This window comes from Bidens hawaiensis, unplaced genomic scaffold, assembly GCF_021521415.1.
Source record: "Bidens hawaiensis isolate Kalapana, Puna unplaced genomic scaffold, B.hawaiensis_p1.1 tig00025175_1, whole genome shotgun sequence".
Classification (NCBI taxonomy): Eukaryota; Viridiplantae; Streptophyta; class Magnoliopsida; order Asterales; family Asteraceae; genus Bidens; species Bidens hawaiensis.
The window spans coordinates 247423-274828 of NW_027494001.1; the positions used below are offsets into that span (position 1 = coordinate 247423).

A 27406-nucleotide genomic window follows, 5' to 3' on the forward strand; every position below is an offset into this window, starting at 1 on the left:
TCAAGCATTTTCATTTTTTAAATACTCCACTCTAATGGCCCACAACTGCTCGGCCACCACCTTCATATCTGGGCGGTCTGCTCTTGTCGGTGCTGCACATTGAAACGCTAACTCAAATATTTTTCCAACTATATCAATGTCCAGAGCTTCTTTCATTTGAGGGTCAACCAAATCCTTAATCTCACCTTTTATATACTTTCCAAATGCCTTCAATCAATAATCAGTACACTGATCTTGTAAAAAATGCACAGCCACAAATGCAGGTCAAAAAAGTTCAAGCAAATTAATAACATGCTTTTGGCCATGGAACAAGTGTACAGCCACAAATGCACAAGTGAACAAGGTATAATTAGTGCATACGGATGGAAACAGCGCTAAGAAGGTGCAAAACAATGTACGTACTAACTGATCTTGTAAAAAATGCTTTTAAACTTTTAAATACAGTACACTGTACAAGGACCAAGGTACACCTTTATCATTATATGTACGATGGATGAATCGTTGCAACACTAAATCACACATGTTCGATTTGTATATAAAGAGAAGACGTCATCATCATCGATCATCAGTTGATCAATCAATAAAGTTTGTTCATATAATTCTCTGTTTCATCTTTATTCTACCAAATCTGTTGCTAAGATTATTAATCTGGTAACAGATCGAGATTAAAAAAATAAAAAGAAAATCCATTGTTTCGCTCAAACCGGTCACTCTAGCCATCCAAGGTTGTTCAACCTTTATTTCTCATGCAATTTAGTTATGGGTTCTTATTTTATTATCTGTTTTATCTTTTATTACCTAACAATTAAGATCACATACAATTGATTTTAGTTCCACAAGCTATATTATTTAACTTTAAAAAAAATGTTAAATGAAAGTAAGTCTTGTTTAGTGTTTTTTTTCCTTTAAAAATATTCTGATATATATTTAATAAAAAGGCAAGTTCTTTAGATTTAATGAGTATTAAAACTTGGGTTGGGTTGGGTAATAGGATTGGATTGGATTGGGTTGTATTTGTATACTAAACGGGTGCCCGCACGATGCGACGGGTAGTTGGTGTTCATGGTTCGGTCTAAACCTTTAAAACCAGTCATTGGTGTGGTTTTCGACGTCAAAAAGATGTTACTAACAATTGGACTCAAGGGATAACATAGGACCGTCAAAACCAACCGTGAACACCCAACGTAGTAATTTATTTAATTTATAAAAGGGATTACTCTTTAAAATGGTAACCAAGTTTCAGGATTGTTCCAATCAGGTCATTGGTTTAAGTTTTTGTTCTAATCAGGTCACTTAACTTTTTAATTTGTTCCAATCATAGATATTTGTCCTGAATAGCAGGTAATTCAATTCATTAACACTATAAGATTACCAAAATACCCTTTAATAATGCAATTTCTAATAAATTATATATTCAGAATATATATAATACATATATATATCTTAAAACCTCTTTACCCTCTACGGATGGCAATGAAACCCGAACCCAATGGGAAAACCCAAAACCCGACATATATGGGACGAGTAATACCCGACCCATTAGGGTTTGGGACGGGTTTGGGATTTGTTTTGAAATTTTTTGCTGGTTTGGGATAGGTTTGGAATTTCTAATATACCCGATTACCCGACCCGATTATCCAATAACATAAACCCATTTACCCAATTATATACTCGAGTACCCGATATAGCTTATTATATTACATATATGTTATATTCCAAATATATTATATGTAGAAATTTGTTTGTCAATTATTTGAGATATTTTATCTTTATATTAACAATCTTTGTAATCGATTAGTTATATTTTGTCAAAACCCGGCGGGTTTTGAGTCGGATATACCCGACGGGTATTTATTAAAACCATATAAGAACCCCGAAATCCAATGGAAAACCCGAAACCCGACGGGCAATTACCCGATTAAAACCCGTCGAGTTTGAGACGGACTTTAATAATTGGGTATGGGTTTCGGAATACCTAAACCCGACCCATTGCCATCCCTATTACCCTCTCACTATGTTTCTTCACACCATCACCGGACCACAGCACCACACCACCACCTTCCGTCGACATCCCCGACACTTTTTTCCTTCTCCGGCTACGAGTGAATCAGAGCAGCACAATCGGTGATGTTTGGGTATAATCGTGGGTGTTTGCAGGCCGCCGGAAACCAAAACCGAAGGTGTAATACAAGATCTGGACGCCCGAATCCACCTACGATATCAACACAAGATAGGAGCACGTGTGGTGTTTAGGTGGCCGGAAAAACGAAATCCACTCTCTGCCTCTCGCCATCCTTAGCATCGGCACCACCAAGTCCAAGGCCCCCACACAACCCCCACCCCACCGGATCCCCGTTTTTTGCAGTGGACAACGTGCAAAATATTACGGCAACAGAGATGGATATCGGGATATCGATGGTGGCAAAGTTTAGGCATTGGATGGTGAATTGGTTCGAGGGTGGCGGCCGCAGTAATAGGTGGCCGGGGTTGGTGTCGGCAGGAATCCTGGTGGGTGCGTTTACTCGGTTTATCTTATTTGTTATTAATTTATATAAATCATAAATAACATGTTATCTCAGATAAATTACTTTTAAAAACACCTAACTAACCTGTTATTTAGGTCAAATATCTATGATTGGAACAAATTTAAAAGTTATGTGACCTGATTACAACAAAAACTTAAACTAGTGACCTAATTTGAACAATCCTGAAACTTGGTTACCATTTTATAGAGTAATCCCTTTATAAAACTATATCAATATCATACTCAAATTAAAGTGAATAAAACGCTCATTTTATGGTGTGACTTTTTTAGAAAAATATTAATGTACGAAAAAGTTATGGTCGTTTAAAATGTGCGGGGGAAAGTTGGTTTAAAATTGAAATTTAAGTTAATATATGGTTAAAGATGAAAGAGTAAACATGTAACTATTATTTTATTTGACAAAAGTTGACTTAAAGTTTGGGGTGCAAAATTGTAAATATTTTAAAGAGTTAAATAAATCGTATAAATTGGGTGTTTAAAAGACAAGTTTGTCCTTTTTTATATATGTACATTGTGCATTATTGGTTGTAAATTACTTAAAATCCTTTGTCTTAATTTGCTCTTGTCTCCTATATTATATATGGTATATATAGTATAGATATATGGATAGGGGAAAATTAGATTTTCTTTTTCTTTTTTTATGAAAAAACAAGTTGGGTTAAATTGTGAATAGCCTAATGGGGTGGTCTAAGAGCCGGCTAACCCATCGGCTCGTACATCTATTCGCTTCAATACAAGTATACAATCATCAATACGAAATGTACAACTTGATGATGCATATGCATAAAAAAATAAAAAGAACAAGAAGCTTACCCATCTTAGTGTCTCATACTCCTCATAAGATCTCCCGGATTTGATGGGCCTACGACCCGTTAGAATTTCTATAAGTAGAACTCCAAACGAGTAAACATCACTTTTTGGGGTGAGTTGAAAGGTTCTCATGTATTCCGGGTCAAGATACCCGTCTGCGCCTTTAAATACCTCTGTCACAACATATGTTTTAACAATCTATGCTCCTCCAACATATAATTTATCAATCTCTCCAACTCCAAAATTGGCCACTTTCGCTCTTAATCTCTCGGTTAGAAGAATATTAGACGACTTAACATCCATGTGGATAATTTGTTTTACTGTTCAAAATGAAAAGAATAACAATTCAAAGCGTTTGGCAATGATTATATAAACATATCGGCTTCACTAGAAGGCCCGAATCAAGTTGAGCTCAAACAAGTTCTAGCTAAAATCCAAACTCACATTTAGTAAACGATCTCAACCCTATGCTTGTATAATGAGTTTGAATAGTTTCGCTGTGTTACAAGAATGTTTTAAATATTAATTTACTATTTTTATTTGGAAAGTTGGAAAAGAATAATCCCATCTTTTGCATATTGGCTGATAATAATCACAACTTTAAAAATCACTATTAACGGACTTTTCAACTATTTTTGTCTCAATAGACCTCCATTAAAAAACACTTAACGTTGTTAAGTTTTTTTCCAAGTTTCAAACCGATGTTTTGGGATTTTGATTGGAAGAAGAATACGAGTCGACTGATGTAAAACTTATCTCAAAACGGTGATCCAAACGACGAAACAGTGTTTCAAGAATTCTTGGGTGTTTGAATTTCTAAATTAACAAAAATCAAGCCAATTTTAATCACTGTTTCAAAATAAGTTTTACACCAGTCGACTTGTATTCTTCTTCCGATCAAAAGCCCTAAAACGTAAGTTTGAAACTCAGAAACTATATTGCCGTAAAAAAATCGCAAACTATATTTTCATCTTAAAATCAAAATTAACTCACAAATGAAATTTGTTTGTTTCTTTTTTTTTTTTTTTGAGACTTTATTTATTTTTTTTTTCTTATTGATCTTCAACACAACCCGTGACAAAAAAAATATTGATTCATATAAATTATATGAAAAGTATAATAAAAATACAAACAAAAGCAAACATCAATAAAAATAAACCTAAGGATAACAAAAAATTGGTTATCACTATTTTCATATTAAGAATAAAATATATTTGATCATGTTTTTTTGTTGAAACATATTATAAAACTATATGAATTGAAAATATGCGTTTTTAAATCAGTGATGTTACCCTAGTTAGAATAAATTTTAATTTTAAACCAAATAATAATAGTTTTTTTTATCAATTCAGTTACATACTTTCTTAGACAATCATTATGTTTTCATGTTATTTTGTACTATTTTCCATAACAATTTTTTATTTACTATAGTGATATAGTAATAATAATGTTTATAATGTTTCTAAAACAAATTATATTTATATGATATTATAATAATATTACAGATAATAATTTGTTTTAAAACCATGTTGTTTAGAGGCGATTTTGTGGGTTATCAGTGTAGTTGTAGTTGTTACCATATTATCATTTATATTATTAGATGAATATGTGTCGGTAAATTGTTAGTTACTATGCTGAAATATTATGGATTTGGAGCTATAGGTCGAATTTGAAAGAGTAATGTTTGTGGCTCATGGTATTATGCGGACGTGTAATTGAAGCTAAAGTTATTTTTGATACTAACATCGGATATCGCACCTTAATTAGTCGAATTAGCTTTACTCCATCAGATAAGAAACTTACTTTTAAGTTAAAGAGAAAACAATTTAAAGATAAGAAACTTACCTTTAAGTTTTTTTTGGTACTAACATCGAATATCGCGTCTTAATTAGTCGAATTAGTTTTACTCCATCAGATAAGAAACTTACTTTTAAATTAAAGAGAAGACAATTTCCTATTTTACTTTGTTTTGCAATGACAAACAATAAAAGTCAAGAACAATCGCTATCAAGAGTTGGCTTATAATTAAAAGACAAAACGTTTTTCAACATGACCAACTTTATGTCAATTTATCAATAGTGAAGAGTAGACAGGACATTAAATTAGTCATACTCGATAAAGAATCAAAGCTTATACAAATAGAACAACAAACGTTGTATACAAGGTTATATTTGGAAACTTATTATGAAGAAGATTAGTTTGGTATGTATTTTTTAACTTATTTTACATTTAATATTCACTACAAAAAAATTGGTTAATGCAACTGTTTATTTTACAAAAAAAAACCTCATTAGGTGAAGTTGCATTAAACCTAATGCAACTTTTTTATTACTTAATGCAACTGTTTCTTTATAATGCAACGTTTTAAGAAGGTTGCATTTAAAAGAAACGGCTGAGTTATCTAACAAAAATGTTGCATTAGGTCTAATGCAACTTCACCGAATGCAACTTTTTTTTGTAAATAAAGGTTGCCCTAGGCACATTTTTTTAGTAGTGATTATACATTTTTTTAGTAATATGCTTCATAAATTTTCAGATCTTAGACTTAATTCATAGTTAAGTATTACTTAAAGAATGTAAGTTTTTCTTTTAACTATATACTTTTTATGTTATAGCTAATTTTTTTTAATGTATGTGTGTTTTGAATTAAATAATATTTATTTTTACTATTTCAGTTAATGTGTAATGTGTATCTGACAAGACAGTTTGAATGTTGAATTCAATATATGATTAAGTTTTAATTACTATGTGTTTTTTTTATTCATAGTATAAGTTATAAAGATATTTTAACTTTTCATTTATCTCTATTAGTCTTTATATGTTTTTATATTTGAATAATAATAACACGGTAATGCATTAAAATTCATGTAAAATTATCCTTTTTATAGAATTCCTAATGGGTTTTTCATCTCCATCTTTAAATTTTAACTAAAAAAACACAATTTCTTTAATTTATACATCATTTTCTAAACATCTCCCTAACCCATTCTTCATTTCCATCTCTATATTCATTTTTTTTATTTTTTCTCTTTCTTCCATTTATAATTTTAACTACTAACTATTTTATCTTATTATTATTTTTAATATAAATTTATTTCTAATATATATATTTTATAGAATGGTAGTTGAAAATTGAGTGTTGTGGTAATGCTTTAAATATGGAGGCGTCCTATACTATTTTACTAAAATTTAGAAATGTAGTTTGAAGGTAGGGGATGGGTTGGACTAGTTATTTAGATGATTTTTTAAAATTTAAAAAATGAATATGAGTATGGATAACTCATTTGAAATGCTCTTATAAATATAACATATGCATTCGATTCAATTTAAAATATATGTATATATATATATATATGATGTTTTAAATATTTTTTAACAGTGTGTAACACGGGTGATATCCTAGTGTACATTATGATTATCGATTTTAGGCATTACCTGTTAGAAAATACAAAGAAGGAAATAATAATTAATAGAGGATTTTGTGGGATTAGTCAAATGTCAACATTATCTCCCAAAACTTAAGGATCAAGACACGATTTCCTCCTTATTGCCAGCCTATAATTGATATGTATTCCTTGTTTACACCTATGTATATGCCTATAAATTAAGGCTTCTTTTCATTGTAAAATCATCACAGTTAATACAACTCAATTATTCAAACCAGTTTTTCTTATTTCTTTTGAAGATGGTATCAAATCATGGTTTTTAATCTGCTTATCATCTACCCACGTTAACAACCTGTCATAACCGAGCCACCATGTCCGACGGCGGTAACTTGGAAAATGACCTAACCTTACAACTAGCCAATCTGTTCAAAAATTACCAACAAAAAAGCCAGAGCTATAGCTATCTGATAGTTTACAGATCAATCTTAAACTAGATAGTCAAAATTATGCTCTATAGACCCGGATGATTCGGGTCGCCATAGGTGGAAGATCAAAAAACTTGCTAAAACATTTAACTTCAAATCCACCGGATCAAAATCATGAAACCTACGAGCAGTGGGAACAAGACGACTTAGTCGTTTTTTCATGGTTAATTCAAAACATCGAACCTGTCCTTGTAAGCAACCTAACCGAATTTCCCACAGCAAAAACGTTGTGGGATGCCTTGGCAATCACCTACAGCAGTGGACGAGACAAACTTCAAACCTTTAATCTCCATGTCAAGGCCAATGACATCAAACAAAACAACAGTTCTCTCAAAGATTTTTGGATCACCCTTCAAGGGGTATGGGGAGAGATCGATCGAATCGATCCAAACCCAATGACTTGTCCATCAGATATCCAAACATATTCGAAAATCAGATCTGAGCAAAAACTTTTTCAGTTCTTGAACGCCCTTGATCGAAAGTATGACCCTATAAAAAGGGAAATACTCCGGTCAGAACCACTTCCGACGGTGGAAGCTGCATATGCCATCGTTCGCAAGGAGGCTGCTCACCAAAATATTCTTGGAACACCTCTTAATGACACACATGGCATCGCAGCGGGTCTAATGGTTACCAAAACAAAAGGGTTGGGCTTGCAACAAAGGGATATCGACGGGTCGATGGAAAAAAAATTGGATCGATAGACAGAGAAGACAAATCTCACCTAAAATGTGACCACTGTGGTATGTCAAAGCATACAAAGGAGCAATGTTTTAGACTCGTCGGATATCCCGAGTGGTGGTCCGATGGTCACAAGAAAGGCACAAAGTCTACGGGACAGGAGAAAGGGAAAACACCCACCACAGGCAATCGGGAAGCCGCTGGCGACGGTAACCGGAGCACCAGTTTCGGAGGCATAGCGGCGGCAAAGGAAAATGATGATGACCTGGGTGATGGTGATGTTGCCATCTCAATGGAAACAGGTAGCGGGTTTGAGGAAGATACCTCAGACCCCTCTTCTTCATATTTTTCACCAAATTTTAATAGTTCCAATTTAGTCCCTTGGGAAAATGATTGGGAAGAAATAACCTCATTAATTTTTTATATAAAAAAGAGTTTTGAAAATTGCAAAAACAACCCAACAATTAATAGAAGTGCCAACATGGTTAACAACTATAGTGAAAAACGAGAAAAATCATGGATTTTGGATTGTGGTGCTACGGATACCATGACCTATGAACTATCAGATCTAATTTCATCATCGAAACACATGAAATCATATATACAAATGGCTAATGGTGGGAAAATGGATGTGAAAACGGGGGACAATTGAGATTTCTCCAACAATAAAGCTCTCAAATTGCCTCTATGTTCCCTCCTTTTCTCATAAACTCTTATCCGTAAGTCATGTAACAAAAGAACTAAATTGCTCGGTTCTTATGCAACCCACATTTTGTATCTTACAGGATATCAGGACGGGAGTGATAATTGGGCGTGGCACTGAAAGACAGGGGCTATATTACGTGGACGAGGTGACTTAAAATGGTACCGTGATGCCAGGCCCGGCTCCGAGAACGGTTAAAAATTTTGGGGCAAAGGCGAAATTTTTTTTGGGCCTTAATAAAAAAAGGTATCTTGTTGGGTTTAAACAGTTTAATTTTTAAATGACCCTTAATTTTTTGAGCCTTATGACTTGGTTGTGTAAAGAACATTTTTTTTATAAAAATATGGTTAAAATGACTCAAGTGAGGTTAGAACCCACAACCTCTTGGTTGAAAGTCATACCCCTTTACCACTAAACCAAGCTAATAGTTGTGTAATTAAGTTTAAACATTATATATACATACTGTTTTTCATAAAAATATATATATAATTTTAAAAAAAAATCCGGGCCTATCAGGATGTCGGGCCGGGGTCCGTCGACCACCCGGCCCTCCCTTATAGCCGGCCCTGCGTGATGCTTGCTCATGGAACACATAAACGTGAAGCATGGTTATGGCATAGAAGATTGGGGCATCCGTCTACGGGTTATTTACATATTTTATTTCCTAAACTTTTTTCTTCTAAATGTACGTCACATTGTGAAACATGCGTGTTAGCTAAAAGCCATAGAAAAACCTTTAAACCAAATAACACAAGGGTTGGTGTACCTTTTCATTAATCCACTTTGATGTTTGGGGCTGCTCCAATAATTGGAGGGCAAAATTTTCGATATTTCGTCATATTTGTTGTTGATTGCACTCGAATGACCTGGGTTTACTTCCTAAAAAACAAATATGAGGTCCTTGATAAATTCACCATTTTTTATACAATGATTCAAACTCAGTTTCAAAAAAATATTCAAATTTTTTTATCCGACAATGGGGGAATTCGTTAATAACCCCATGAAACAATTCTTTCAAACCAAAGGGATAATTCATCAAACTACGTGCCCACACAATCCAGAGCAGAATGGTGTTGCCGAACAGAAAAATCGCATTCTTTTAGAAATAACCCGAGCCCTTCTAATCGAATCACAAGTCCCTAAAGTTTATTGGCCTGAAGCTCTTGCTACCGCTACTTACCTTATAAATCGACTTCCAACCCAAATTCTTAAACTAAAAACCCCATTACAAACTTTATCTGAATTCACCAAACTTCCTTCCATTCTAACTCTCCATCCACGGATTTTTGGCTGCACGGTCTTTGTCCATATACCCAAATCGCATCGAACTAAACTTAAACTCGATCCTTGTGCCGAAAAATGTGTGTTTGTCGGTTATGGGGTGAATCAAAAAGGGTATAGATGTTACAATCCCAAGACACGTCACATGTTCACCACTATGAACTGTGACTTTCTTGAAACTGAATATTACTACACCTCCCAACAAAGTGGTCAGGGGGAGAGAGAATGTCTAGACATACTAAGTTGGTTGAAGTATGTCCCATATGTTCCAGCCGTAGAGAAAAAAAGCCACAATGAGTCATTTGAAACGTCCACGCAATATGTAGACCCAAACATCAATGCCACCGAAGAGACTCCTCCCAACCTGATGTCTAAGGTAAGTAACTCTCACTCTTCTGATCATCCTAAATATAATGAATCTCCTCAAGATACTATTGCTTCTAATCATGAAAGACCATAGCAGGATGAACCTTTACAGGAACAGGGTGAAGAGCAAGATGAACCTTTACAGGAACATGGAGAATCCATATAAGAAGAAACACAAGGAGGATATGTTTTACCACCAAGAGCAAACAGAGGAATCCCACCAAAACGATATTCTCCAGAGAAGGAGTCTCGAGGTTCCAAGTATCCTATGGCTAACATAGCCAAAGGAAACTTATCCAGTGAAGCAAAGGCATTTATTTCGTCTCTTTGTTCTGAAGAAACCCCTAAAAATGTGGAAGAAGCCTTGAAATCTAAAAATTGGAAAGATGCAATGGAAACAGAGATGGAGGCCTTGATAAAAATAACACATGGGAGAAGTGTGCTCTGCCACTAGAAAAGAAGATGGTTGGATGTCGTTGGGTCTTTACAATTAAGTATAAACCAGATGGTACAGTTGAAAGATATAAGTCTCGTCTAGTAGCAAAAGGCTACACCCAAACATATGGTATTGATTACTCCGAGACGTTCTCTCCAGCTGCCAAAATTAATACAATTCGGGTTCTATTCTCAATAGCTGCAAATGAAGGATGGCCGCTTCATCAGTTTGATGTTAAAAACGCTTTTCTACATGGGGAGCTAAAGGAGTAAGTTTATATGGAAGTTCCACCTGGATTTACAAAGAACTTTAAAGTCAGGGAAGTTTGTCGTCTAAAGAAATCTCTTTATGGATTGAAACAATCCCCTCGGGCGTGGTTTGGTAGATTCACCCTAGCTATGAAGAAATATGGGTTTAAGCAGAGTAACTCAGATCATACTTTGTTCCTTAAACAAAGAAACAAACTCATAACCTGCTTGATTATATATGTCGACGATATGATCATTACAGGAAACGATGAAGAAGAAATGACAAGGTTGAAGAAAAGTTTGTTCACCGAATTCGAGATGAAAGACTTGGGAAGACTCAAATACTTCCTTGGTATTGAAGTTCTAAGGTCAAAACAAGGGATATTTATTTGCCAAAAAAAATATATCCTTGACCTATTGGCCGAGACAGGAATGATCGACTGCAAACCCGTTGATACTCCCATGATGATAAACCACAAACTTCATATGGAGGAAGGAGCAGAGTTAGCAGACAAAGAGAAATACCAACCCATGGTAGGAAAACTTATATATCTCTCACATACCCGTCCAGATATAGCTTATGCGGTAGGGGTTGTAAGTCAATTTATGCACCAACCTCAAGTTTCTCATATGGAGACAGCTTGTAGAATAATAAAATATCTTAAGGGAACCGTTGGTCATGGGGTTTTGTTTAAATCAAATGGACATTTAAAAATTCAGGTGTATACCGACGCAGACTGGGCAAGAGATATAGAAACTCGAAGGTCAACCTCAGGCTACTTCACTTTGGTTGGAGGAAATCTTGTTACATGAAAAAGTAAGAAACAGAAAGTGGTTGCCCTTTCAAGCGCAGAAGCTGAATTCAGAGGGATAGCACGAGCCATAACCGAAGTACTATGGATAAGAAAACTCCTAACTGAGATCGGCTTTCCTCCCAAAGAACCCAACAAGATTATGTGTGATAATAAAGCAGCCATTCAAATCTCAGAAAATCCGGTACAACATGATCGGACAAAACATATAGAGGTAGACAGACACATCATCAAAGAAAAACCGGAAGCAGGAGTCATAGAGTTACCATTTGTTCGCTCAGAAGACCAGCTTGCCGACATCTTAACGAAGGCTGTCACCAGGAGAACTTTCAGTAATTTTTTAGTCAAGTTGAATTTTAGAAATCCCATCATTCAACTTGAGGGGGAGTGTTGGAAAATACAAAGAAGGAAATAATAATTAATAGAGGATTTTGTGGGATTAGTCAAATGTCAACATTATCTCCCAAAACTTAAGAATCAAGACACGATTTCCTCCTTATTGCCAGCCTATAATTGATATGTATTCCCTGTTTACAACTATGTATATGCCTATAAATTAAGGCTTCTTTTCATTGTAAAATTATCATAGTTAATACAATTCAATTATTCAAACCAGTTTTTGTTATTTCTTTTTAAGATTACCAGTATATACGTGGAGATATGTTAAACCATGGGCGATATCGATGCAGATTCCAAGTCTGTGACCAAAGTCCAAAAAGGTTCCATGAATACTTGAAATTGGGAAATGAATAAATTACTTTTTTCGTTAAACGTATGTATGTGTACATATTAGTAAAATTATGAAGTTAAACAAAACAGAAAACTTACCATCCAAATGTTCTCTAAGGGTACCATTTGGAACATATTCCGTGATGATTACATGCTCGCTGCCTCCATCAACATAGCCAAGAAACTTCAATATATTCATGTGATCAACTTTGTGAAGAAGTTCAACCTCATTCCTATATTCAATTCCAGTAGCATCAAAATGTTCCTACACGATTTTTTATGGTTAAAATTTAAGAAAAACCATTTTTATTTTTAACACTTGGGGTTAATAGGTTATTTTTACATCCTAGGTGTTAGACCATGATTTTTATACTGAGAATCCTTTATCCTTGACTGTCTTATAGATAGTTTATCCTTGAAATATACATCAGGATACAAAGGATCGACGATCCTCGGTACTATTTGTTTACTAATGATTGCATTTAGTATGGTGATGTGTTAGACAGGTGTAGCAACTTTAAGACATACTTGTACAGATTATCCTCACAGGACATCCTATAGTTGGGACATGGATCTAGGATCCTAATTCTATATAGCTGATTATGGACGAACTCTCTAGAAGATTAGCGTTTAAATAACAACAACGGTATCTAGACCTGGTCTACCCCTTTATTCGCTAGTGAGTGCTATCAGCACGTGGTCAAAGAGCACGTTGGTGAAGAATGGAAGACTAGCGGATTTATAGGATTAAGTTGTTAAGTTTGTTAATTACTCTTTTCTTATATATTCGAGTACGATCGAGTAGGGATACACATGTATTTACACACACTAGAGCAGAACTAAACACTCTCTCTACACTAGCTTTCTTTGTAATCTCGATCGTATACTCCACAAACACTTGTAATCACTTTTTGTTAATTAATAAACTCGACGGTGATAATTTTCACCGTCCGAGGGTTTTTTGTGCTGGAGATCAAGATAACCCTATACTCGTCGACCAAAGGTTACCTTGTTGATCATTGGCTAAAGTACTTCGACCAAAGATTATCCTATTAATCCTTGACCGGAGCTATTTTACCAACGATTGCCTTGATAAGTTTTGACCGAAGTAAGAATATTTTGGTTAAGGGCTTATCCCCTCGTGATCAAATCTTTGTGTTCACCAATACTACGCTTATACACTTGTCATCATCAAGTTAGCACCTTACCTCACTTAACAGATTTGGATACATTATCTTTTTTCCAAAACAATTTGGCGCCCACCGTGGGGCAATTGGTACTATAATTCATATTATTCTTATCATTCTCAACTTTTTCATACCCATTTCACTATCAATGGCCTCTCAATCAACCTCTGCTTCATCAACCATGCCGGCTACGGTTCCTGTCTCATCGAGGACTTTGCCACCGATGCCTCCGCCACGGGAACGCAACGACCTGCTGCTGCTGGAAGCAAGACGCAACTACCAGTCTTCCAGAGCTCAAAAACCGCTACTACTACCCCGGTGGTTAGTACTAACAGTGATGTTTCATCTATGTTTTCGCAGGTTAAAGCATACATGGAGCAGCAAAACAAGACCAACCAAAGGATCCTCCGTGAGATAGAAAATCTCAGGAAGAACAAGAGGCCAGCCGAGGATCTCACCCCCTTGATGCCCAGGATGCTGGATTTCAACAGTCCAGAGTCCATGGCACTGTTCTCACAAGGATCATCCTCCTTCGACCAGGGTCCATGGATTAACAGGTTCAAGGATCCTCAATATTTCAACCAGGATCTTCTATCCTTCAACAGAGGCCCGTGAGTCAACAAGCTCAAGGATTCTCGTTAGATCAGCCAATATCATCTAACTTCCATCAAGGATCCATGGGTTAGCAAAGCCAAGGATCTTCATATTATCGACAAGGGTCAACCTTCTTTCCGCCAGGATCTACTGGAGCGTATACTCAGCAAGGATCCTTCTTTCAGAATCAAGGATCCTCAGGAGTCCAACAGCAACGATCCTCCGAAGTCCACGAAGGGGATATAATCCCATGCAGACCATAGCTTCTGGAGGACCACTCCGATTGCCGACTCCTCTTATCCCAGATACTCGTCTAGAATACCAAACTCCACCTATAGAGGTAACTGGTACAATCCTATATCCTTTGATACTAACCATGTTCCCATGCAGGATTCAGGTATCAACCAGGCCATGGCCAGGGAGTTACAGAAGCTAAAGGATATGATATCCAGTGTTCCCGGAGTGATACGTCCAATTCCTGGAATACCGGAGGGGAGTCACAAATTATCCAGGTTCGCTCCGCCCATATGTGATGCTGAAATTCCGAAGCGGTTCCAAACCCCAACATGAAGACGTATGATGGGAGCACCGATCCTGAGGAACATGTTGCCCAATATCGAGAAAGAATGGAAATTAATCCTGTTCCTGAAAGGCTCAAAGAGGCTTGCCTTTGTAAAGGATTTGGAGCAACACTAACGGGAGCTGCACTAAAATGGCTGCTAAGTGTCCCCCCTTTCTCGGTTACATCTTTCTCTCATTTAGTAAATTTGTTTGACACTCAATTTTCCTGTAGTCGGAAATTTGAGAGGTTGACCAGTGATTTATATCGTATTGTTCAACCTAGTGATGAATCCCTTAGTGATTTTGTTACAAGGTTCGGCAAGGAAGCTCTAGAAATCCCAAACCTTGATATGACTACTGTTGTTGAAGCATTCAAGATGGGAATTCAAAAGAGCTCCCCTTTTTATGATGATTTAGTGATGACTCCATGCAGGAGTTTAGATAAAGTCAGAAACAGGGCATTAAGGTACATCCGCTTAGAAGAAGATAAAAAGATCCAGGATCGTCTCGTGGGACAAATGAAACCAGAAGCTCTTGAAAAGAATAAAGGATCCTGGAACAGGAACAACAATTCGAAGCCATACGCCAAGTTCAACAACCAGAACGTACGGGCAGTTGAAGAAGGAGATGACGATGAAGGGCTATCCTTGCATCTCCGACTATTGTTTCTCTGTAGATACTCATGGCTTGATTTGTGCCATGAAGGATCTGGGAGAAAAAGCAAGGTGGCCCCGAAAGAATGAAAAGGTTGTCGGCTTCAAAGACAAGTCTAAGTGGTGTGCCTTCCATAAATATTTTGGCCATGCGACAGACGAGTGCATCGTCTTAAGGAAAGAAATCGGGTACCTCTTGAGCAAGGGTCACTTTAAAGAACTCTTGGGAATGAAGAAATCCAAAATCCAGGATCCTGAAGATCTTCCACAGAATGCAACACCACCACCGCCGGATGCTCATGTGATAAACTTCGTCTCCAGAGACTATGAACTATTTCAAGATTCTTGTGCTATCAAAGAAAGTCCCATAGAAGAATTCGAGTTAGATGATGAAATAAGACCACTCATCCTCACAACTCGAGTGACTGATCAAAGAATCTTTTTCAATTCAAGGATCTAGGATCCTCAACAAGACAAGCCAGATGTGCGAGCAATTAATTTCATCTCGGGAGGTTCAGATATATGTGGAACTTCTTTCTCTGCAGCAAAAAGATTCGCCAAGGAAATCAAGATGGATAACGGAGATCATCTGATAGTGTCAACCACATTAACAACAGACAAAAGAATCTTCTTCGATGAGGAAGACAAGCTGAACATTCAGGATCCTCATCATGATGGTTTGATTATTACTTTATTTATCTCTAACCATTATGTGCGCAGGATCCTAGTGGACGGTGGCAGCTCGGTCAACATAATCCAACATGATGTCCTCAAGAAGATGAACATCCCGGATTCAGAAATCATCCCAAGAACATCGGTGCTGGTCGGATTCAGTGGCGAAACTAAGAAGATATTGGGGGACATCAACCTGCCAATCTATATTGAAGGGTTAAATTCATATAAAAAATTTTGTGTTATAGATAACCTTTCATGTTGAAATGTTATTTTAGGTAGGCCCTGGCTCCATGTAATGAAAGCAGTAGCCTCAACGTATCACCAATGCATCAAGCTACCTACCCCTTGGGGAGTCGTGAAGATAGTGGGTGATCAAGCGTAGGCCAGAAACTACTATTCTTCATCAATGAAGCCAACAGCCAAACAAACTATAGCATAGCAACTACAACAATATCCTAGGGACGTGTTGGAAGCTCGGGAGAAAGGCCTTAAAGAAGTATCATTGGACCCCGAGGATCCAGAAATAAAGGTGTTCCTAGGATCCAGTATCCCCAGTAAGATCGAGGAGGATATAATATCCTTCTTAGCACGAAGAATATCTACTTTTGCTTTCAAGTACTCGGAAATGACAGGTATTTCAAAAGAGGTAATCACTCATAAGCACTGCCTTGATTCATCTGTTAAACTCGTCCATCAGAAGCGAATGAAATTCGCTCCTGAGAGGAACAATATCATACAAGAAGAAGTTGAGAAACTTCTTAAGGCCGGTATGATCAGAGAGGTTCGGCTAGCTAATGTGGTCGTTGTTTCAAAAAAGAATGGAAAATGGAGGGTGTGTGTCGATTTCACGGATTTAAACAAGGCATGCCCCAAGAATCCTTTCCCATTACCACATATAGATGCCATGGTGGATGCAACGGCTGGACATGAAATGCTCACCTTTAAGGATGCTTCCTCTGGATTCCAACAAATTCAAATTGAACCATCTGATCAAGAGGACACAGCGTTCATGACTCCAACCGGCATATATTGTTATACTGCTATGCCGTTTGGACTAAGAAATGCAGGAGCGACGTACCAAAGACTAGTCAACATGATGTTCAAAGACCAATTGGGCAAGACTATGGAGGTATACATAGACGATATGGTGGTAAAGTCGAAGAAGGCAGAGGATCACCTAAGAGACCTTGAGGAAGCATTCAATATCCTTGACCATTATAACATGAAACTAAATCCATCCAAATGCCACTTTGGTGTTAAGGCTGGAAAGTTTCTGGGATATATGGTCACAAAGAGAGGAATTGAAGCAAGCCCGGAACAGATCGAAGCCATTGTTAATCTCAAGTCTCCTGCAAATGCCAAAGACGTCCAGAGACTCACCGGAAGAATAGCAGCCTTGAATAGATTCATCTCAAGATCCTCCGAGAAGTGCAAAGACTTCTATGATATTCTTAGAAAGAACAAAAAATTCGAATGGACTGAAAATCATGAAGCCACGCTTACAGCCCTGAAGGATTATTTATCCACAGCTCCAGCGCTGATGAAGCCTATGGATGGAGAATCCTTGTATCTATACCTTGCCGTCTCAGGAAATGCAGTGAGTGTAGTCTTGGTAAATGATCATGAAGGTGAACAACATCCTGTATACTATGTAAGTAAAAGTCTTCTAGATGCGGAGTCCAGGTATCCTCATTTAGAAAAGTTAATTCTTGCACTTATTATGGCTTCAACTAAACTGAGACATTATTTTGAAACTCACCCTATTATTTTAAGAACTAACTATCTTGTAAAGAATGTTCTTAGAAAACCAGAATTGTCAGGTAGAATGGCCAAGTGGGCTGTAAAGTTAAGTGCATATGATATCCAATATGAGCCCTTGACAGCAATTAAGTCTCAAGCACTAGCGGACTTTGTGGCTGATTTCACTAGTGATCTACAAAAAGAAGCTGACTTGGAAGTCCAACAACTGGAAAAGATCAAGGATCCTTGGATACTATTCACAGATGGATCATCCAACGTAAGAGGAACAGGATTAGGGATCCTACTGAAATCGCCACAAGGGGACATATTACCCCTGTCCATAGCTTGTGAGTTCCAGACAACAAACAATGAAGCAGAGTACGAGGCTTTAATCGCAGGTTTGCAATTAGCCAAAAGCATGAGGATCAGGTATCTTCAAGTTTATGTAGATTCTTTATTGATAACTAACCACTTTAACGGCTCGTACGCTGTTAAAGGTGAGAAACTAATGAAATATTTAGATGTTGTGAAGGAATTGTCGAAATCCTTCGAAATATTTAGTATTACAAAGGTACTGAGGGAAGAAAACGCTGGGGAAGATGCCTTAGCAAACTTAGCCTCATCTCTGAATATTCCTGAGGATTTGAAAATCCCAATAATCCATATTCTCACGCCAGCAATAGGAGAACAGGAAGTTGGATAGATAACAAAAGATAAAGATATCATGCTCTGGGATCCTTTATCCGCAAATAACAAAGGATCGTGGATCCATCCTATAAGAAACTATATTCAGACTGGAGAAATTCCAGCCACAGAAAATCCCAAGTCCTTCAAACTCAAGGTATCCCAATATATTTTATTAGATAATATGGTGTATAGAAAATCTCTTGCAGGTCCATATCTGAGATGCATTGAGGATCCTGAGATCCAAGAAGTACTTAAGGATTTTCACGAAGGAGATTGCGGCAATAACACAGCTGGAAGAGCGTTATTTTCTAGGATACTCATAACTGGATACTTTTGGCCAACAATGAAGAAAGATGCAGTGGAGTATTCAAAGAAGTGTGATGCTTGCCAAAGACACGCAAACATCCTTCATCAACCAGTGGAGCCTCTATATCCTATATCCTCCTCATGGCCTTTTATGAAATGGGGTATGGATATTGTAGGCAAACTACCAAAAGCACCAGGTGGAAAAGTCTTTATGCTTGCCATGACTGACTACTTCTCCAAATGGATTGAGGCAGAGGCATTTGTACAAGTCCGAGAAAAGGAAGTAATATCTTTTATTAAACGAAATATTATAACTAGATTTGGTATTCCCGCTGAAATTGTTTGTGACAATGGTTCCCAGTTTATCGGGAAAAGAACCACTAAATTTTGTGACAGTTGGGGCATTAAAATGATTACTTCCACTCCGGTTCATCCTCAAGCCAATGGCCAAGCAGAATCTAGCAACAAGATCATCATCAACAATCTAAAAAAGAAGCTAGGATCCAAGAAGGCTGAAGAACTTCCTTATGTTCTTTGGGCAGACAGAACTACGCCCAAAAATGCAACAGGCCAGACACTCTTCTCTTTGGTGTTTGGATCAGAAGCAGTAATTCCCACAGAAATGGTGGTTCCTACTGCAAGAACCAGCATCCGTGATCCTGAAGCCAACGAAGAAATCCTTCTTGAAGACTTGGACACTATAGAAGAACTCAGAGACCTATCAAAAGTCAGAATGGCAGCTTATCAACAAAGGGTAGCTGGGGTATACAACAAGAATATCAGAATCAGAAGATTTCAAGAAGGAGATCTAGTATTAAGGAAAACCTTCCAAAACACAACAAATCCGGCTGATGGGAAATTAGCACCCAAATGGGAAGGAACTTATCAAATTGAGTCCGAAGCAGGAAAGGGGGCATACCATTTGCTCACAATGGAAGGCAACACGTTACCAAGAGCTTGGAATGCCATTCACATCAAGAAATATTTTTTCTGACCAGGATCCTTTATCCTGAGAGGATACATTATCCTTAAAGGATCAAGGATCCTTAAATCGGTAATATCTATCTGACTACTTATTCATTTTTATATTCTTGTTATTCTAAGGATAATATATTCTTAACATTTATTTTTTCCAAGTTTTTAAGTAACATTCCAGATTTCAATAAGAAGTTCAATGTCTAAGAGGCTGGCCACCTCTCCTTTACATATAAGGTACTTTACTACTTTCCTTGGCCTTGCCCACGATTAGATATGACCCTCGATGGTCATATCCCCTAAGGTTTAAAGGTTTTCACCTTTCTCACGATCGCCATTTGCGCACGCTATTCGTCGTATAGTTTGGGGCAGCGGGACCAGTACACGCTTAGTGGCTGATAATTTCTTTGTTTCCGGCTATATGGAGGATCCTACGATATATGGTAGACGTACCATTTCATAAGGTTTAAGGGGTTTTCACCTATTCTTAAGGGCATTGTCGCCAGTTTAATCCTAAGGTTTAAGGGGTTTTCACCTCTTCTCAAGGGCCCTGTCGCCAATTTAATCCTAAGATTTAAGGGGTTTTCACCTCTTCTCAAGGGCCTTTCGCCAGATTAATCCTCAGTTTATTTTATGGGCTTGTCCCCAGTGCTTGTCCTCAGAATATTTGTTTGGCTTGTCCCCAGTTTATTATTTGGGCTTGTCCCCTGCTTAATGGGTTTGATCCCAGTTAACATTGTGAATTATTTTCAACAGAATTATTAAGTTTTCTGCGAAGATCAAAAATACAAGGATCCCGGATCCTAAAGCTTTTCATTCAAGGATCGAGAATTCAACGTTTCTGGTAACTTAGGTCTATCTAGACCTTCTGGTATGATCTTTATTAATTAACTTAAGTTCGATATTTATTGCAATAACTTTGGATATTTCGGTTAGAAAGGTTGTTCTTTTAAAAGTTAATTGATATTAAAGCCTTTAGTTGATCTCGAGATACTTTATCTTAAAATTTGCCCTTTGGAAAAATTTTCCTTATTAATTAATAAAGATGTCTTATCCTAATATTTATGATTTAAGGATATTCTATTCTAAATGATTTTTAAAATCTTTTACTCAAGATTATTTATCAAACTAGAAACAATGCTAAGCTTTTATCTAACAAATTATTGGAAGAAAATAGCAAGTAGATAGTCAAAAGATTTTTTTTTATTAATTAGAATAAGCCCCAAGGACTTATCCAAAATTCCTTAACCCGGACTCCACCATACGAAAAGATGGACCATCCATCCGGGTTAAGTATAAGTTACTAACAGTTTAAAAGTGCAGGAAAATTAAAAATAGGGGCAACAAAGGCTTCATCCCCACAAACAGAGGATCCCTTCACCTTTGTCACCCCGCCGATTGTCTTAAGGATCATGGATCCTTTATCCTAGAAACTATTGTTTAGTACAGACCATAATACTTGTTCATAAAAACACAATAGAAACAAAATAGAACGGGCTAAGGCCTTGTCTTTGGTATCCTTCATCACCCGTTCATAACTTTGTTTCCGCCTCCTGATCCTTCACACCGCTTGTTCCTGCTTCGCCCGCTTCAACCATTATAGCCCCAGTCTCATCTTCAGCCCATCCAATTCGATCAAGGCTTGCCTCCATTCTTTGATTTCCCATGAAGATTTATCAAAAGATGGATCGTTGGCTTCGGTAAACATCTTGATTCTGGCCTCGAGGATTGACTTGGCTGCCCATACTTTCGCTTCTTCGGCAACCCGATTGATTTCGTCCATCTGGATGGCCAAAGCAGCAGCATGTGCCTCTATCTCTCTTTTCTCTTTGGTCATCTTCGAAAGAGCCTTCTCCTTAGCAGCAGCAGTTGATCTTAGTGCAGCAAGAGTCTTTTCATGCTCAGCAACAGTCTTCTCAGAGTGGTGTCGGGCAGAATCTATGGCCTGCGGAAGAAATTGGAATAAGCTTAGCAAGATACTTGGAATAAAAAGAATTAACGAAGATAAAGGATCCTTACAGTGGAAAGCATGCCCAGAATTTGCTTTTCGGCGTCAAAGGGATCCTCTGTATCTGAGCTCTTCTTTCTCTTGGTTCTGGATTTTGTTCGAGTTGTGATTGAACGAGGCTCGGATGTAGGAGTTGACTTTGGGATCCTTTTCATGGTAAGCATGCAGTCGATATCTTTGAGGGAGAACTTGGAGGCAGATTTTCCTGAATTTGGAGCACCTATAAATGGCAATTGACAGATAAGTTTTCAATTATTTACACTTTCTATACTAAAAGTTATTATTCTTACTTGACATAATTGATGCTGAGCTTGATCTTTGAAAAGATTCAACAAACTTTGCTTGAAAAGTCCTAATCGCAGGATCCAGTAACAGAAACCTCTTCACTCTATCTTCAACTCCCGGAAGATCAGCCAGCAAATCGAAGTTTTCAACTGCACAAATGATAAAAGTTATTAGCGGAAAAGAAGAATATACTATCTTGATAACCTAAGGATCCTGGATCCTACCCCTTGGTATCCACTTTTTTGGGAAGATTAGTTCCACCCGGAATAGAATCTCGTCTTACGAAGAAGAATTGGTTTTTCCAGAAGGTGCTATTAAGGGTGACCTTTGAGATGGGACTTTCCTGGTGAGGTTTCGATTTAAAGATAAAGCGATGAGAACCGAGGCTGACAAGATTATATAGATATGCTAGTTCTGCTAAGCCAAACTCAATTCCCTCCTCTACGATTATCCTTTGTATGGAATGAAGGACTCTCCACAACATTGGCGTGGCCTGGATATAAAAAATCCCGCCAAGTTAAAGAACTTTTGGGTGAAATTAGGGAAAGGATACTTATAACCGATGAGAAACGGCTGAGTCGGGAAGCAAATCCAGTTCTTTGAAATGCTGTCACTACGAGCTGAGGAATCAAAGGGCCGGAAAACTATATCGGCTGGAAAATAGATCGGATTCCATCGATATCCGAGTATGTGAATTTACAGGTTTCGGAAGAGGGCGATTGAAGAAGGTTTTGTGAGTAAAGGTCATCGGGATGGAAAAAAGAAGAGGAAGAAGATGTAGAAGCAGTTGACATGTCGAAAGAAAATAAACAGAGAGAAGAATACATGGAAGATGCTTGAATATATTTGGTTATATGAATATTATGATTGTCACATATATATGTGGCGTGTAATTATGGTTAGTAGATATTGAACCGCTTGATACACGTCTAATCAACTTCTGTTTTGTAGGATTTTAAATTTCAAAATGACAGTCGTGCTCCACTGTCACCCGCCATTTTGGGGGCAATTGTTAGACCATGATTTTTATACTGAGGATCCTTTGTACTTGACTGTCTTATAGATAGTTTATCCTTGAAATATACATCAGGATATAAAGGATCGACGATCCTCGGTACTGTTTGTTTACTAATGATTGCATTTAGTATGGTGATGTGTTAGACAGGTGTAGCAACTTTAAGACATACTTGTACAGATTATCCTCACAGGACATCCTATAGTTGGGACATGGATCTAGGATCCTAATTCAATATAGTTGATTATGGACGAACTCTCTAGAAGATTGGCGTTTAAATAACAACAACGGTATCTAGACCTGGTCTACCCCTTTATTCGCTAGTGAGTGGCTATCAGCACGTGGTCAAAGAGCACGTTGGTGAAGAATGGAAGACTAGCGGATTTATAGGATGAAGTTGTTAAGTTTGTTAATTACTCTTTCTTATATATTCGAGTACGATCGAGTAGGGATACACATGTATTTACACACACTAGAGCATAACTAAACACTCTCTCTACACTAGCTTTCTTTGTAATCTCGATCGTATACTCCACAAACACTTGTAATCACTTTTTGTTAATTAATAAACTCGACGGTGATAATTTTCACCGTCCGGGGTTTTTTGTGCTGGAGATCAAGATAACCATATACTCGTCGACCAAAGGTTACCTTGTTGATCATTGGCTAAAGTACTTCGACCAAAGATTATCCTATTAATCCTTGATCGGAGCTATTTTACCAACGATTGCCTTGATAAGTTTTGACCGAAGTAAGACTATTTTGGTTAAGGGGTTTTTTCCCTCGTGATCAAATCAATACTACGCTTATACACTTGTCATCATCAAGTTAGCACCTTACCTCACTTAACAGATTTGGATACATTATCCTTAGCAGATTGTTGTCCAAAACACTAGGTACTTCATAGTGCGTGTGGGCCCAATCGTTGTTTCTGCATGCTTTTTTTTACTACTGTCATTTTTAGTAAATAGTTGATAAATCGGTGTTACACGATTTTGACTATGTAAATAATATGTCACTATTGGGTTGACTAAGGCTACCCGTAGTGTGGGCGATAAGTGATAACATGCCCAATATTGGGCGATAAATGGAGTGCGCACCACTCCCCCCCCCTCTTTGTCGCCCCATGCGATAAATGGGGCAACAAAGAGGGGGGAGTGTTTTTTTTTTTCGCAAGATCAGTGTGGGTTTATTTTATTATTATAATAGTATGTGTGTGTGATATATATATATATATACATATGGGAGGGTTATTCTAAAAATAAGTAATTTCCTAGGAAGACTAAAAATAAATCATAGTCATTGGATCATATCAATCAATGGTTGAGATTTAAAATTACCCAAAACCGTCATAGTTTCCTAGAATTACTCTTTCACAATTATAACCGACATAGTACCTAAAATTATTCTTTCACCATAGGTTTTAATGTCAAATGTCAAAATTCTATTGGTTCTTACCATTCCTAGGAAACAACTTCTTTTTATTTGAACTTTTATATATATATATATATATATATATATATGTATGTATATATATAGAGAGAGAGAGAGAGAGAGCTACACCACCATTACACCCCTAAAACCAAAACCCACAATTTACTGATTTGGCGCCACATGACGTAAATCGTCCTATTTTGTAGCTCCTCCACTACACATATCCTAACATGTTTGCCACGATCTGATTATTGCATCAGAACCACGTTCCCATTCAATGCCATGCAACTTTCATGTGTTCCTTTGTTTTTGTTTACTTATGTTTGTAGTGGTTAGTTTTTTTTATAGTTAGCAAGCAGTGGGTTGTACCGTAGTAGAACTTAAGGCAATTTATAACCGGTAGCTTTTGTTCTATGATTAGGAATGAAAAATGATGATTTAAGAATCAAGTCTATCTTCTACCTAAATTTTTAATTTGGATTCTTTCTATTTTCTTTGTTAAATTGAAGAACCACATCGATCATAACACGGCCCCTCTGATAAATATAACAGGTTCAAGTTGACTAAAACTACCTGTTTAGAATACGAGTTGACCCGTTAGCTGGTTTAAGTATTTAAAAGAACTTTCTATAGTTATGTTTTTGTTTAATCCCTGTTCCATTTTTTTTAAATATAATATTTGTCATTTCCAATCCAAATTCACAATTTTTAATATTTAAAATAAATAAATTCATATTACTCATTTGTTCTATTGACTCTAAATTATATATATTTTGTTTAAAAAAATCTTTTAAATTCTTTTTGATATATGGGTTAAACGAGTCGTTTTAGGTCGACCTAAATTTGTGTGTGTACGGGTTAAGGTTGAAATCTTTAACACAAATAATAATATGGGTCGAGTTGGGGTTGCACATTTCAATCCGCCAACCCAACATTACCACATAGGTTCACGAAATGCCAATGCTCATTTCTACAAGCATGTCTCACAATGTTGTATCTGTTCTATTTTACGTCAAATCGGACCAGAAAACAAAAATATTTAATGACAAAAACCATTAGGACAAATGAATATGCTTAAACTGCGTCTATACTGTCATTCCCACTTTGGTGGGGTGGTAAGATGGTTTGGCTGTAAATTTGGTGGGCTAAGGGCGCATTCGTTTTACAGAATTCGTGGGAATTTAAAGAAATTGGAATAAAAATTTCATGACATAACGTGTTCGTTTCGTTGTAATTGGAATCTTAATTCTATTTTGATGTATTTGGTTCAAAGAATTGGAATTCAATTCCTTCACATTCCTTTAATTAAAGGAATTCGAAATCCTTACAAAATGTGGAGGAATTCATTGGAATCTTTCCTCAAGGTGTTGTTATTTTCTTTAACGAGGACAACGAATAAAACATTTTACTTTTTTTTATTTTTGGAGTTATGAACTTTTTATCATTATTTTTAATATTTTTTGACGGTTTTTTAATCTTAATAAAAAAACCCTTAAAAATTCAAAAAAATAATAATAACGCCTAATATAAATAAAACAAAAAAAACTAAAATGGTTCCGCTGTTATCTTCGTTTAAAAAAAAAATTCCATTTCATTTGTCAAACGAACACATCAAGATGGAATTGGATTCCAATTCCTATTTGAATGTTTAGATTTTAAATCCAATTCTTTCAAATTCCAATCTTATGCAAATTCCAATTTCATTCGATTTTTTGAAACGAACGCGCCCTAAGAGTTTAATCCCCCTAATGTGTAATATTTACTTGTTAAAAAAACTGCGCCTACGCTAACCAAAGAATAGAAAGGATCATGGACTTTTGACACTACTAGAAAACAAGTCATTTTCTCACAAAACTTTCCTACAAATTTCCTACTACAAGTAGTTCTAACAGATTTCCAACACAAAAATAAGCTCCAACTTTGCTACAATATTATCTAATAAACATTATATTTAGTCAAAGCAAATATTTGTAGGAAAGTTGTAGGAAGTTTACAACCACATGTTTTTGTAGCAACTTTGTAAGAAAAGTTGTTGGAAAACGGTTGAAAACGATTTTCAAGCATGTGTTTTTCCAACGTAACTTTTTGTTGGAAAACTGTTAGAAACTGGATTTTCTAACAAATTTCCTACGAATTCAGTTGTAGAAAAACATCTTTTTTCCAGTAGTGTGAGACACATTTGACTTTAAGTTTTCAAACGGCAGGTTATCAACTTTTTCTAGAAGAAATGTCAAGATCATATGTATCAATTCTACAATTACAATGTCTGACCATGCCTTGTACATAAGCAAGTTCTAATTCCAAAAAATCATGTTATGTTCCAATTATGGCAAAAACTATGAAGGAATTAATCCTACTTTATGACTATTTAACTACTCGCAATTAATCGGATGAACCTTTTTTTTCATGGTCTTTTGTTAAGAATAAACATGCTTGTTCATAATCGTTTGTCAAAATTTTAAAGGAACAGTTCACAAATGTAAGCGAACACAAACAAACATAAATGAACATAACTGAGCAAATGATATTACCTTTTTTGCCCGTTTTATTGCAACAAATAGTCCGTCAGGTAATTGAGCTTTGTACACGGTTCCACAACTTTCACCAAGCTTTAACGATGGTGAAAAATTTTGGGTGGTGGCTCTTGCCACCTGTCTCAAGGTCAAATGAACCAACCCAATCCTATGAAGTTTTGGAGACATCGCGAATCTGTGAGGACTAGGTGGTACACGCAGTGGACTAGTTGGAACCTCTTCCAGAACAGAGTTTGTTTCTAAAGAAAGTTGAATGCATTGCAATTTGCA

The 27406-nt window shown here is 36.6% G+C and overlaps 1 pseudogene; it reads right to left on the reverse strand.

The window, feature by feature from the left end:
* LOC143570922 (calmodulin-binding receptor-like cytoplasmic kinase 3) lies at window positions 1-27406 on the reverse strand (annotated as a pseudogene).